At 25.3% G+C, this 9727-nt stretch overlaps 1 non-coding gene across 1 annotated transcript; it reads right to left on the bottom strand.

The window, feature by feature from the left end:
• Window positions 1-1403: 1403 nt before the first annotated feature.
• Window positions 1404-1477, bottom strand: Trnav-aac. The gene has a single exon. It is a non-coding gene; the product is annotated as a tRNA-Val (tRNA).
• Between the last annotated feature and the right edge of the window lie 8250 nt (window positions 1478-9727).

Raw genomic sequence — 9727 nt, 5'->3', positions numbered from 1 at the left:
GAAAAGACGGAGAATTTATTTCCACCATGAATAAGTGAGTCTGAGTTTCTGAAGTAATGCAAGTCTTTCTTGTCAATTATTATTTTGGAAATTCACGGCGGAGGAATATTTCCACCAGGGTAAATTATTAATTCTTTGAAAGTATTTGTTGGTGTCTTTGTAGAGCATTTTTAAAAGTCCAAAAAAAAAATGTTTTCACCCAGGTTTGAACTGAAGACCTTCCGCGTGTTAGGCGGATGTGATAACTTTTTTTTTTTTTTATAATAATTTTTATTTACTTTCAACTTAACCTAGTTACATTTTTTGATGAAACTTAATATTATAAAAAAAGACCATTTCTTATTTAGTGAGTTTCTTATCTCTAAACAGTGTGTGTTTGTGTTAGATAATGTTTTTTGCTATTTACTATTTTCAATAGTTATATGTTTCTGTTCATTTGTTTTTGTTTTTTAATGCAGTGATTTGATGCAGACTTTATTTGTGTTTGTGTGAATGATGGAAAAAGTTTTTGATGTAAAACCATCTTAACAGTATTAGTACTTGTAACCTAAAACTAATAAATAAATATTTGATTAATGTGGGAAATAGGAAGGGGATTGGGTGGGTGGGTAGTAGGAAATTTTTGTACTTCACCGATAGATGGCTTGGATTTGGGTGCATCTTGGAATGGCTTCATTATTGTTATCTCATGCGTCATGTTGATCTTGTATAGTGTTGATATCATTTATCCAGTTATATTTGGCTTCCAATAGGTATTTATTTATTTTTTGGTCACATGGTGGTAGTGCCATGGAATATTTATAATTTTTTGGGTTTAAGTCTATTTCATTTTTATCCCAGTTAATTTTTCGGTCTTTGGTGTGTCTACTTCTGTGATATATTGTGGGTACATTATTGTGTGCTTGGATTAGACCCTGTGCATCACAATTAATGAAGCCTTCAGGTGGTATATAGCCAATTTTTTTTGCTATGTCCCATTCGGCTGGTGCCATTGATAATGTTTCATTTATTATTGGGTTTTTTGATTTTTTTTTGTTGTTAAAATAGTCTCTGTTTAGTTTTATTAAGTGATTGTCAATTCTTGTGACGTTTGCCAATCTGTATAGTTCGATATTGCTGATTCTTTTGGTGTAGTTTGAATCAGCTGTTCTATTTACGTTTAAACAGATACGCAAGCATTGACGTTCAAATTTACGTATTTTTTCCATCTGATGGGCACTGGTGTTCCACCAAATTGGTGAAGCATAACTTATTATTGGCCGTATTAATAGTTGGTAGCATATCACTTTCGCTTTGATTTCAATATGTGTATTGAAGAATATTTTCACCAGGGTAAATTATTAATTCTTTGAAAGTATTTGTTGGTGTCTTTGTAGAGCATTTTTAAAAATCCAAAAAAAAAATGTTTTCGCCCAGGTTCGAACTGAGGACCTTCCGCGTGTTAGGCGGATGTGATAACCAACTACACCACGAAAACCGGATGATGAACTCCACATCACAAATACTCGCACACATGTGCAAAGAAAAAAAAAATAACAAACTATTTTACATTTATTATTTACTATATGTTTTCTATATCAAACAAACGTAAATTTTTTTGATTTTTATTATCTAAGCTTCATTACAACACCCAAGAGTATAATTCTAACAAGTATTCATTCAAGTTTATCGAAATAAGAACTATTCTATGTCTAATTAGTTCGATAAGTTATCATTTTCTGTACTAATACCACCAAAAACGTGATAAAATGATTCTTGATCAATTATCATTTATCATCACATATTTTAAATTCAATAAACCACATTTTTCATTAAATTTTTTTATCTTCAAACTCGTATGAAACATCTCGTTCCAGCTCATAGCTCTTGAGATATCCTAATTATCTTTTCTCCGTCATAAAAAAATAAAAAATCAAATAAAAACAAATAACAAACAACAAAAAAAAAAAAAAATACAAAACAAATAATAAAATATTACACTTTACACTCTTCAAACTCAGTAAAATTTATTTACTCTTAAAAGAAGAATAAAAATCTATATGGTATATTATTTTTGTAAAGTTAGTTTTTTTTTTCATATATTCCAGACACCAATTCTCAACACTGTATATAGAAAGGTTGTTGTATATGTGATGTACGCCCATTTGAATCTGATATCTTTTATGCAGGCAGTGTTTGTGGTCATGCTTTTCATGCGGACTGTATTTTGCACTTAATTATGGTGTAGCTCAGACTGGTTGTATTCTGTTGTATTTGCTAATATAAGGCTTTGTATAGCTTGTGAAATAAAAAAACAGGTATATGTGTATGTGAAAAATATATCGATATGTGTTGTTGACAAACAAAAAAATATATTGAAATATATATTAACTAGATATTTTTGTTTATTTATTTTCAGTATATATAGCTTAGAAAATGTGCATAAAAAAATTAAACACACATTGCTTGATTTTATTTTATAAATAAATAATTTAAAAGTAATTTTTATTATACATTTATTTTGCCACACAACATATGAAACTATAATTTCAGACCATCATTGCTTATATACACGCATAATTACATATTTTGATATATGCGTAATCACATAATAAATTAACTTATAGATTAGGAGTTGAAAACATTTGAATATTTAAAAAATTATACACCGGAATAGAAGTAATATATTTTTTATATTAAAAAAAAAAAATAGCGTTAATATTAACGTTGTAATTAAGATAGATTGAGTTGAAAGTTGGCAAATGAATGTCCTGTCCTTCATCTATATAACTAAATAAAAAAAATAATATTATTTTTTTTTCATTTTTATGGTTTTTGAATGACGTATTTTAGAGGCAATTAACTTTCTCCCAAGGCTTGGATATTTGTTACCATCGTCTTGGGGGCTCCATCAGATTCGTTGTAACAAATATATTGGTTGGTTTTAAAAAATAAAATATTAAAAAAAAAAAACAGTTATTCGGAAACTTTGCGTGTTTAATATTGTGCTAACCAATTTTGATAAAATATTTACTTTGAAAGGTTTATATCCAAAAAAATTTATGTTTAGAGTGCACAAAAACAAAATATGAAATTTAAGATTTTCCAAATTTTTTAAAATAGCTATACATATTTTTTATATGTTAAATTAATATTTAACTCAAATTTCGAAATTTAATACTTGTTAAAAATATTTAATTCAACATTTAAAAAAATGTTGACTCTGTATTTAAAATTTTAAATTTTCATCTAAGTGTGAACAGACTTTTTTCCCCAAAAATTGAATTATGAAAAAAAAAAACATTAATAATAAAATTAGGATTTCTTTTCATTTATGTTTTTATTTGAAATTTATTTTTAAACAAATTAAATGTGATAAATGTGATTAATTAAACTCATTTACACAATTAAAATTTAAATTATTAAATATTGAGTTAACATATTTACATTCTAAGATTAAATGTGTTTTAAAATCAATAAATTTTTTAATCAGTTTAATATTTAACATTTTAAAATTAATAAAAATGAAATAGGGAAGAAATTTTCAAACAAATTTATATAAAAATAGAAAAATTGTGATTTTAAAATTAAATTTGAATGATAAATTTAAAAAATAAAATAACCTATACACAGTGAGAGTTGAAAATTGTTGAAAACAATTCACCTCAATATAATGGAAATTGATTATTTGAAAGTTAATTCTCACATATCCCTTTGGATATTTAATAATACTCATATTTCTTCGAATAGATTGAGCAGAATCAGAGAAAGTCAGTTAAGGTGTTTAAAAACAATCATCTTTTTTTTAATTTTTTTGCTGAAGTGTATAAAAGTCAAGTATTGGAATATTTCAAAAACAAGCGCATTCTACCTTGTATTTACACATTTTCTAAAATTTTACGTTCCGTCGATGAGAGCCTTTACGATCCTTCGACTTCTGCCGCTTTTGCTTCGAATTATCCCCACTTAAAAGTTAAAAAATACAAGTTTATATGTTTTTTGTTTTATTTATTTTTTATATTTTAATATACATTGAATAAAATTGTATGTGACACACCAAATTAAAGTTTACGAGGCGATGGATACAAAATTTTCATATCTTTACAGACAAAAAATATCTAAATATCATATCTATCTGTTGTTAACAAGTATTCTCTTAATTAGGAAGACATATTTGTGTAATAACAGGTATTGACTCAAAGCTGGTCGTTTTATGTGATCAAAAAAAAAAAAATTTAAATGACTTTCGAATGTAAAAAATGTCAAGCTTATCATGATCAAACTCGGGCAATTTCAAACTAACACGACCAATAATTTATTAGTTTTTTTTTTATTTATTTTTTTACACTCAATAAATTAATCATTTTGTATTTTATAAAATTTAAAAAATTAATGATCATTAATTTAAAACAAAAATACTAATTATAAATTAATAAAACTTGAAACTTTTGAAGTTTAAAAAACACAAAAAATCATAAGCTTTTACTATTTTTTTTTTTTTGCCGTCGGCGTGACTAATGAAGTTGAAGTTGGACATTATTTCCAAGTCAATCATTTATTTTTGATTTAAATATAAAAATGCCTGTTGTATATAATCACGTTTTTAATTTCCATGAAAATAAATTTAACGCGTTGCGTCTAATTGAATAAATAAATAAATAAATAAATAGACCTTTTAATTAACAAAGATAAGAAAAATTGATATGAATTTTTGAAACTCGTCAAACTGTTTATATTCTGAAAGACATATATTTAATTTTATTTATTTTGCTTATTTATTATTAAAAGAATCAATCATCATATATCGAAATAAGAAATCGATCTACCATAACATCCCACAAAAAGTAAAATAAAAAAAAAAAATTTCACAAACTCTGAAAATGGGAGGATCCAAGTTTCTTCAAATTGACACGACTCACCACATATACATTTAATTTTATCTTAAAATTTATTTCATCTGTATATAAATAATTATATTACAAAGATCAGAATTAATTGCTAAAGACTTTTTTTTTTTTAACAAACCTACACTTTTATATAAAAATCCTTAAACTTATTTAAAAAACCTATTATTTTATTATTTTTTTTTTTCATTCAATTGAAATGTATTAAGGTTGTTTGTAAATCGCATGATTGGGCGACTTTTTGGTCTCGGGTGCCTATGAAATACGTTAAAAAGGTTTCAGGCCCTCCTATAATAAGAGGCCTTTTGTACTTTATACTGATGCGATCTTTCGTTGTATATGTTTTTGGCCGTGTGAGCCATTTAAACAAATGACACTACACCAGCAGAACAATTCAGATCGTGAAAGGCCATATTACACACACTAAATTGGTCCTGTATAGTGTGCACTTGTATCATTTATTTCGTATGTTGTTAAATAAATAAACATTTTATAAATAATGTCGGATGAATAAAATTGAAGGACATTATTAAAAAAAACATTTAATTTATGATTTAAATATATATTTAAATGCCATATATATAATCACGTTTTAATTTTTTGAAAATAAATTTAACGCGTTGCGTCTACAATATGAAATATAAAAAAATAGAGAAAAGAAAGCATCTGAATTTGATATTAAATTTTTTAATGAATTTATGATTCTGACAACATATATTTCAAAAATTAATTAACTTATATATTTTAAATTATGAAGAGATATATTAATTTTTCATAATTTTCGGAATTCTACAAAGTACAAATCTGTAAAAAAATCAAAAATTTAAATTATAAGTTTCAAAATACAAGTGCAAACATACTATACTTTTATCTTAAATTAAATTATTGTCAAAATTTATACTAATTATCAGAATTTTGCTAAGAGAAAATTTTTAAAAAATTCACAAAAATATATAATATTTCATTTAAACTTATTTTAAAAATTATATTTTATTATTCCATTTCAAACAAATGTTTAACAAATTGTAATGAAAATAAATCAAGTCAAATGATTGTAACCTGATCTATCAAATCGTCTCAAGTTTAAATATAAAATTTAAATAAAAATATAATTTAAAGAATATATATATTTTTTTTTCTAAATATCATTTAACTTTTAATATATGGTTTGTGTTTTTTTTTTTTTGATCTTCGAATGATATTAAAAAGAGGAAAAAAAAAAATAGTCTTATGATGAAAGATGACGAAAGGTAACTAAACAGATTCTGGCTATCTAAATTTTATTAATTTGAACCTATCATTTAAATTAGATGCTTAATTTGATGATCCATGAGACACTGATGAGATATTTTTATTTATTTTTTTTTTTTTTTCATTTATAATAGAGTATATAATATAGGTGTTTATGAGTTGTAAAAAAAAAAGAGACAAAAAATAACACTCTTAAAATGATTTTACAAAAATTAAGAGAGACTAAAAAATAATATACATGAATTTTTTTTAAATGAAAAAAAATAAAAAAATAAAAAAAAAATACTATTTATATATAAAAAATAGATTTGTGAGCAAGACAAGAATCAAAAGAACGGATCGAAAAATCCAAGAACATTTGTCAGGCACTTTAGGAGATGGTTGTAGCCATAGCATTGTTTTCATGTCCATTCCCAACTAGAAAGCACGAATTTAACCGGTGTTTTACACGCGTGATTCTTGGAACCTGGGTCCCTCACACCCATAACATATAGCAATATAACCCAGAGCTACTTTTCAACTCAGGTATATATAATACACACACACATATATGTGTTTCATTTCATTCTATCTCTTTTTTTTTTTATACTCTTCTTCCATCTGTCTAATCTTCATTTTATATATATATATATTTTTTATGTATTTTTTATTTTTTTTTTTTAATTCTCTATTTATCTCTGGTTGCATCCTTTTTTAATTCAGTATTATTCTATTGGTGCTACCTTCCTCACGCTAGCCATAACAGAATGGGCGCTTCTTATTCGTGCCCTCGGGGGATCTCCTATAAACTTGGGCCATTTCGCCTGTCAAGCCCAATTTGTTAGGGCCCAAGCACGCTGTGTGCTCTGTTACAGTTTATGGCCATCATTACCTTACGATCGTTCCAACTTGGATTAAACGATTTGTTAGTCGAGTAAAAGCAAATATTTTATCACACCGTTTTTCAAACTCAATTATCCAATCGAAAATATCATGATTTTTAATCTTTAAATATTCTAAATAGAATTTGATTATTTTTAATGTTATTTTATTTACTTAATTATTATTATTTTTTTTTTTTTGCTCTTAATCATTTGAAGAATTGAACATATTTGTTTTTAATTTTTTTGATTAATAATTTTATTTATTTTTTATTTTCATTGCGGAGTTTGAAAAACATTTTTTTTTTTTTAATAGAGAAATTGGTATACATCAAGGAGATGTTAATTTTTTAGAAAACTTTCATGTATTTTATTTGAATTAAGGCTTCAAATATGTTATCGATAAAATGTTTCGGATAATTTACATCAAAACGCATATGCTTGTGTTGTTGTTACATTTTTTTATTCGTTTATATTTTTTTGCAAGAGAAAAAGAGAAAGAGAAGACTATTAACATAGAATTCTGGTTTACAAATGATTCTACAAACTTCTAAAAAATATATATAGATATATATATTGATTCAAGATGCCTCCCACATGCCTTTTTGATATAGATAAAATCAAAAGATCAGTTTCTAAATCTTCGGCCCTATTTCAAACCCTTATATGATGTCTGTTCTTGGTATATTTAACGTTCATTAGGTCTATTATTATTTGAACAGTTTTTAAAATGAAAGAATATAATTTTTTTTTTATCATGATTGATCGGTTTAAAAATGCCATCTTTCAATCACCTTTTTTTTTTTTTTTTTAAATATGATTTGATTGAAGACACAAACGTCACATTTTTATCCAATAAAAGTTTCAATTTTCAAAATGATCTTTAAATTTAACTCTAAATTTTTTTTTTATCATAAAAGAAATTTTTGAAATGAAAACATAAATTATGTAAATCGAAAATATTAATTTATAAATTTTCGAGGGGCTATTCTCACCATAACACCACATAACTGCAAATGTAGTCCAAACGTAGTCAAAATTTCTGTGACTACGTGACTACATTCGACTACATTGACTATGTTTTGACTACACTTTAGCGTAATAAAAATAATAACTATATACCAATAACAAATTAATAAATAAATGCGGTTGATGAGACAATTCATAAATAATGATAAATATTAAACATTTTCTTTTGTCAAAATGATAATTGATTGGACAAAAATTTTCGTTGACTACACTCGACTACACCATGACTACGGCTTGACTTGCGAGTCGACTACGAGTCGAGTGACACCATGAGTATACTTACGTAAATAGCCCCTGGTAAATTTTCGTTAAACAAAGAAAATCAGTTTTTCCCAACCAATATTTAAGACTGTTGATGCAGTAACCAGTAGAAACACTGAAAATATATCTTGAAAAATTAGAAAAATTATTTTCAATTGATGTTTGTATATACATATATTTATAATTTAACAACAATAAAATTGTAACGTTACTTTTTGAATATAAAGAACGATGTACAAAGTAGATTTCACACACTTGGCGTGGGGCCTAATAAGCTGTTTGATTATAATCCTCGATCGATGATCAATGATCATACACTCGTGTGGAATATATACTTTCTCAAGTATTTGCAGTATGAAAAAAAAAAATAAAAATAATAAAATACTGATTATATGTACATGAAATGAAACTACCAACTTTGCACATGTTGTAAATGGAGGCTTTAAACAACCCACGATCCCTCAACAAACGGGACAACTATTGTAGAAAATTTTGTTTTCTTTTAAACTGATCCTGCAGTATCGTATAACATGTATTTTTATTTTGAAGAATCGACAGAAGTGCTTCTATTTGCATGATTATATTCTTGATGAAATTTTAAAACACTGAGAATTTTTCAGAGGGTAGACAAATCATTCATCAATACAAAAAAAACCTTTCGGAAAAAAAAGAAATTTTTTTTGTTAATTGCACTTATGCTTCTTTAATTTTAGTGCAGCTAATTATTAAAAAATAAAAACTACATGAGCCTATTATATAAATAAAAAAATAAATATAATGTAATCTAAAAAAAAAAATAATTCAATTTTGTTATTGTTTATACAATTGTTTATAAAAGATAAATTTAAATTAAACTAAAATTTTATATTTAAAAAAAAATTACTGAAACTTACAATAACTTCAACGGAAAATTTTATGAATATAGATAAATATTTTTATTTCACTGAATGAGAATATATATATAAATAAAATAAATTAAGTCAGAATAAATTCGTCGCATTGAGTTATTCTGTGTGTATAAAAAATAGATCAGACTCTTATAAAAACATTCCTTGTCGGCGTCCTGAAAAAGATGGGGTAGATTGTTATAGCAATATACGAAAAACATCATTGAATAAGGGTCTGATCGAGAAGCAGAAGAAGAAGAATTGCAAGGGTCAAAGAACAGTCCCAAAGAAAGAAAAAAAAAAAACAAAATAAAAATGCCAAATTTTTTTAAATGAAAAAAATGTAAAATTTCAATAGATTTTATAGCACTGTGACAACAGATAAATATGTGTAAATATTATTTTTCAATGATGGAAAAATAAAGAGTTCAAAAAATTTATGCCGCTAAATACCGGAAAATAATATTGCTCAAATTTATTTGATAAATATATATATACTTACAAAAGGCATTCAAATCTTTTGTAAATATTTCAAGTCAATTTTGGTGATGGGAAA

The sequence above is a fragment of the Aphidius gifuensis genome, linkage group LG2 (assembly GCF_014905175.1).
Source record: "Aphidius gifuensis isolate YNYX2018 linkage group LG2, ASM1490517v1, whole genome shotgun sequence".
Taxonomy (NCBI): domain Eukaryota; kingdom Metazoa; phylum Arthropoda; class Insecta; order Hymenoptera; family Braconidae; genus Aphidius; species Aphidius gifuensis.
This window is presented reverse-complemented; position numbering and strand designations above follow the sequence as displayed.